Raw genomic sequence first — 6,161 nt, forward strand, 5'->3', positions numbered from 1 at the left:
GCTCATTACACTAAGTATAATGTTTTCCAGATTCTTCCATTTTGTTGGAAATGACTAAATTTCATTTTTAGCACTATGTAGTATTCCATAGTGTACATATCCCATAATTTATTTTCCCAGTCTTCAGTTGATGGGCATTTGGGATGATTCAATGTATCAGTTATTGTGAATTGAGCTGCAATGAACACGGGTGTGCAGATAATTCTTTCATATGATGGTTTCATTTTCCTCGGGTACTTTCCAAGAAGTAGAATAACTGGGTCATATGGTAGACCTATATTTAGATTTCTGAGGTATCTTCATTCTGTTTTTCATAGTGGCTGTGCCAATTTACATTCCCAGCAACAGTAGATTAGGGTACCTTTTTTCCCACATCCTTGCCAGCATTTGTTGTTTGTTGATTTCTGTATGAATGGCATTCTAACAGGGGTGAGGTGAAACCTCCTGGTGGTTTTGATTTGCATTTCTCTAATGACTAGTGTTTGAGCATTTTTTTCCTGTGTCTGTTGGCCATTTGCATTTCCTCTTTAGAAAATGTCTGGGTAAGTCTTTTGCTCATTTCTTCACTGGATTGTTTGTTTTGTTGTTGTTAAGTTTCTTGATCTCTTTATATAGTCTAGTTATTAATCCTTTTTCCATTGCATTCTGTTAGTTGTCTCATCAGTTTCCTGAGTGTTTCTTTTGCAGTACAGGAACTTTTCAACTTGATGAAATCCCACTTTTGAATTTTTGCTTTGATTGCTTGTGCCTCTGGGTTTTTTTTTTTTTTCAAGAAGTCTTTGCTTATGCCAATGTCTTGCAGAGTTTCCCAAATATTCTCTAATAAGTTGATGTTATCAGGTCATAGATTTAGGTTTTAATCCATTTTGAGTGGATTTTTGTATAAGGTGCAAGATGAGGGTCCTGCTTCATACTTTTGCATATGGAAATCCAGTTTTCTAAGCACCATTTGTTGAAGAGGCTGTATTTGATCCAGGGATTGATTTTAGTTCCTTTGTCAAATTTAAGTTGGTTATAGATGTTTGGATTGACTTCTGGCATGCCTATTGTGTTCCATTAGTCTATACATCTGTTTTTGTATAAGTACCAGAATGTTTTGATTATAACCACCGTGTAGTGTGTCTTGAAATGTGGTATGTAAAAGCTATTTAGATAATTGACACCAAATCTGAGTTAGATTATGGCTGTTAGTTCCTAGTCTTACATAGAATGCTGGGGTGACTGTAGTACACTGTAAAGTATTCTATACTTTATAAGCAAATAGAACAACAGTGTTCCAAGGCTTGATCATGAAGTGCGATTCCAGAGAAGGGAGAATGTTGCCTACCCTGATTTGATCAGTAGCCACTGTTTTCAGTGATTAAAATTTCACATTGTAGCCCATATATATGTATAACTATAGACAAAAAAAAAAAAACTCAAAAAGCACCTCACTCAGTGTTTAAAATTAAGGAGTGTTAAAATATTTAAATTAGTATCACAGCTAAAATTATGATGTTTGCAAGCAGTTTATTAAGAGAAACAATCTGGAAATTACTGAATTGATATTTTGTCATGGTACATGGTTTGGTTAGGAATCAAAAATTTCCTTAAATTGGTGATTAATACATCTTTTACATTGTTTCACATAAGAAAAATGAGATATTTCTCAAGCATAAGTGGAATTAATTTGAATTAGAGCAATTGAACAATCTCAAGCAATAAATGAGGAATTAAATGGTGTAAGAATTTCTAGAATCATATGCATAGTTCTTTCACACAAAAACATTGTCCATGAATTTAAGTTCCCTCATATTATAGTTTTATATATTTTTAACCAAATTGAGGGTGTTTTAATTTCATATTCTACAAAGCATGTGAAACTCTCTCATATTTGTTTTTTTTCTTTTTTTTTAACTTTTATTTAATGAATATAAATTTCCAAAGTACGGCTTATGGATTACAATGGCTTCCCCCCCATACCGTCCCTCCCACCCACAACCCTCCCCTTTCCCATTCCCTCTCCCCTTCCATTCACATGAGGATTCATTTTCGATTCTCTTTATATACAGAAGATCAGTTTAGCATACATTAAGTAAAGATTTCAACAGTTTGTTCCCACACAGAAACATAAAGTGAAAAATAATAGATGATTTTTTAAATGATGATGAAATCAGATCAGACCTATTGTCATGTTTAATCCCAGTGAGAGTCTATTTGTTTTTTTAAGATTTATTTTATTTATTTGAAAGACAGAGCTACATAGAGAGGCAGAGAGAGAGAGAGAGAGAGAGGTCTTCCATCTGCTGGTTCATTCCCCAGATGGCTGCAACAGCCAGGCCTGTGCCAATTCAAACCAGGAGCAAGGAGCTTCTTCCAGGTCTCCCACTCAGGTGCAGAGGCACAGGATTTGAGCCATCTTCTACTGCTATCCCAGGCCACAGCAGAGAGCTGGATAGGAAGTAGAGCAGCTGGGACTAGAACCAGTGCCCATAGGGTATGCTGCCACTTCAGGCCAGGGCTTTAACCTGCTGTGCCACAGTGCCAGCTCCAACTCCCTCATATTTGTTAATTTTCACTTTATTCTGTGAAGACCAAACTCAGGATGCTATCTGCCTAGACCTAACTGCCCCATGTTTTAAGTGAGTATTCCACACTTTCTAAAATTTTTGGAATTACATAATGATTACCACAGTCTAATATAAGCACATTTTGTTAATTTCAAATAATCAGTATTATTCACAATAAATCCTCATTCACCATCAGCAACAGAGAGGCACTAATTTACTAATTTAAAATCTGTTTTCAGAGATTGAACTTTTTTTTTTAAATATGGAATGCTTCATGAATTTGCGTGTCATCCTTGCGCAGGGGCCATGCTAATCTTCTCTGTATCGTTCCAATTTTAGTATATGTGTTGCCGAAGCGAGCACAGAGATTGAACTTTTTTGGATGTGTCCTAAAATTGGAATCATAGAGTCTTACAGTATTTGGGGTTTTACTTTTGATTTCTTTTTTCTTGTGAATTTCACTAGATCTGTAGTCTGTCATTTCATAATTAATTATGATTGCCAAACAGCATACCATTATGAAAGATGTACTTCATAACATATTTTCTTATACTTCGGTATTTGTGTTGCTTTTGCATTTAGCTTTCATGAATATTGCTGCTGTGAGCCTTTGTGTGCATGTGGATTTTGAATATTTTAGTGGCATAGCTGGGAGAGAAACTGCTGAGGCAATAAATTGCCCATTGTAGAGTTTTTTTTTTCTTTCTTTATGTGATTTCTTTGGCAGAATCCTCTACTCAACTGATGAATAGAAGTGTTAACAGTATCTGTGCCTTATTCCCATTTATTGAAGTCTGCTATAGATTTCCTATATGTGCCTTTCTTGTGGAAATGCTCTTCAATTCATAGTTTGTTTATGGTTTTAACGATAAGGCGAATTCAGTCAAATTTTTCTTGATTAATGTGATTAATGAACCTTTACTTTCATTTATTAACATAGCTTATATATTAATGCTTATCATTAGTAGTAGTAGTATGTTAATTTGAGTGGCAGAGATGGACACAGCTCCTAACTCCCGGTTCACTTGCCAGATGTCTGTGATGACCAGATCTGTACACTGTAACTGGAACCAGAACCAGAAGCCATACTTATAATCCTAGCCTCCTAAGTAAGTAGCAGAGACCCAATTATTTGTCACATCATGACTTGTCATATTTAACATTGACAGGAAACTTGAGTCAGGAGCCAGAATTGAACCCAAATACTGTAGTATGAGATGTGGACATCTTTTTTTTTATTATTTTTTTAAAGAGGCAGAGTGGACAGTGAGAGAGAGACAGAGAGAAAGGTCTTCCTTTTTCCATCAGTTCACCCCGCAATGGCTGCTGTGACTGGCATGCTGCTGCAGCTGGCGAAACTGCACTGATCCAAAGCCAGGAGCCAGATGCTTCCTCCTGGTCTCCCATGAGGGTGCAGGGCCCAAGGACTTGGGCCATCCTCCACTGCATTCTTGGGTCATAGCAGAGAGCTGGACTGGAAGAGGAGCAATCAGGACAGAATCTGGCACCCTAACCAGGACTAGAACCTGGTATGCCGGTGTCGCAGGCAGAGGATTAGCCTATTGAGCCACAGCACTGGCAGGGATGCAGGCATCTTAAACAGCATTTTTACTGAGAGACCAAATGCTCACCCTTAGCTTCTCTATTCCATTACTTTGATCTTTGCATCTGTGTTCATGCTACTTCCACAATTTTTGATTACATTTCCTTTTGAATTAAGGGATTGTGAGACTTCCATCATTAATATTATTTTTGAGAATATGTTGGGCATTTGGATCCTTTGTCATTCCATATGGATTTTCTGTTTTTTTTTTTTATTTTATTTTTAAATATAACTATTGGAGTATTATAAGGAATCATTTGAATCTATAAATCAATGAGATCATTTTTATTATTTTTATTTTCAATTATTTACATAAGGTGAACAAATTTGATGTTTCTTATATACAGATTTAGGAGCATTGTGATACATCCTGCCCTAGCCTCTCTCCTACCCATGCTACCAACCTCTCTACAGCCTTCTTTTCTTATTTTTTCTTTTCATAGTTACATTGACTTACTTTCAGTTTATGTTACTTAGCCTTCCACTGAGCAAACAATTCAACAAGTAGTAAGTACAAAAAAAAAAAAACTATTCCTCAATAGTATAAACAAGGGTTATAAACAATAGTTAAATCTCAAAATGTCAATTTCATTCATATAATATACAGTTTTGTACTCTGTATCATAGTTACTACAAATCAGGGAAAATACAGGATATTTGTCATTTTGGGGGACTGACTTATTTTATTAATCATAATGGCTTCCAGGTCCATTTGTTTTATTACAAAAGGCAGGAATTCATTATTTTAAGGCTGAGTACTATTCCATAGTGTGTGTGTGTATCACATTTTCTTTATCAAGTCATCAGTTGATTGCCATCTGGGATGATTTCACATCTTAGCTATTGTGAATTGTGCTGCAATAAACATGGGGGTACAGATCACTCTTTCATATGCCAATTTTATATCTTGTGGGTACATCCCCAGGAGTGGGTTGTCTGGGTCATATGGTGAATATATTGTCAGATTACAGAGAAAATATGGTACTGTCACCAATAATGGTTATACTACTTTATGTCATAACAAAAGTGTACTAGGGTGCCTTTTATCCCTCATCCTCACCAATATCTATTTATTTATTTATCTATCTATTTACTTATTTATTTTTGGATGATAGGTATTCTAACTGGAATGTGGTGAAACTTCACTGTAATTTTTTAAGCTTTATTTATTTATTTGAAAGAATTACAGAGAAAGAGAGGCACAGGCAGAGAGAGAATGTTCCATCTACTAGTTCACTTCCCAAGCAGCTGTAATGATCAGTTCTGGGCCAGATCAAAAGCATCAGCTAGGGGCTTCATTTGGATCTCCCACATGGTATAGGGGCCCAAGGACATGGGCCATCTTCCACAACTTTCTAAGGTGAATTAGCAAGAAGCTGGATCAGAAGTGGAACAACTGGGACTCATATTGCTGCTCACAACGATGCTGCAGGAGATAGCTTCACATGCTACAAGGACAGTCTGGCCTCTCATTGTGTTATATATTTGCATTTCCCTGGTGGCTAGTGATTCTGAGAACTTTTTTATTGTTGTCCATTTGAATTTCATCCTTTGAAAAATGTTTGTTCATGTCCTTTGCCCATTTATTAACTGGATTGTTTGTTTTGTTTATGTTAAGCTTCTTGAACTCTTAATACATTCTGGATATTAATCCTTTATTTCATAATTTGGAAATAATTTAACCAATTCCATTAATTACCTCTTCACTTTGCTGAGTGTTTCCTATGCAGTCTAGGGTCCTTTTAGCTTAAGTTAATTCCATTTGTGTATTTGCTTCTATTACCTGTAATTCTGTGGTCTTTTCCAAGAACACATTTCCAATGCCAATGCCTTGCAATTTCCTTAATGTCTTCTTCTAGTAATTTGATTGCATCAGGACATAGATTTAGATAGATATAGATTTAGATTAGGACATAGATTTTGAGTTGATTGTTGTATGAGATGTAATGTAGGGGTCTTGTTTCATGCTTCTGTATGAGTAGATATAATTTTCTGACATAATTTGTTGA

General features: G+C 35.7%; 1 non-coding gene across 1 annotated transcript; it reads right to left on the minus strand.

The window, feature by feature from the left end:
* Positions 1-2,805: 2,805 nt before the first annotated feature.
* Positions 2,806-2,912, minus strand: LOC127486666 (U6 spliceosomal RNA). Its single transcript, XR_007913287.1, has one exon. It is a non-coding gene; the product is annotated as a U6 spliceosomal RNA (small nuclear RNA).
* Positions 2,913-6,161: the final 3,249 nt, after the last annotated feature.

The sequence above is a fragment of the Oryctolagus cuniculus genome, chromosome 2 (assembly GCF_964237555.1).
Source record: "Oryctolagus cuniculus chromosome 2, mOryCun1.1, whole genome shotgun sequence".
Taxonomy (NCBI): domain Eukaryota; kingdom Metazoa; phylum Chordata; class Mammalia; order Lagomorpha; family Leporidae; genus Oryctolagus; species Oryctolagus cuniculus.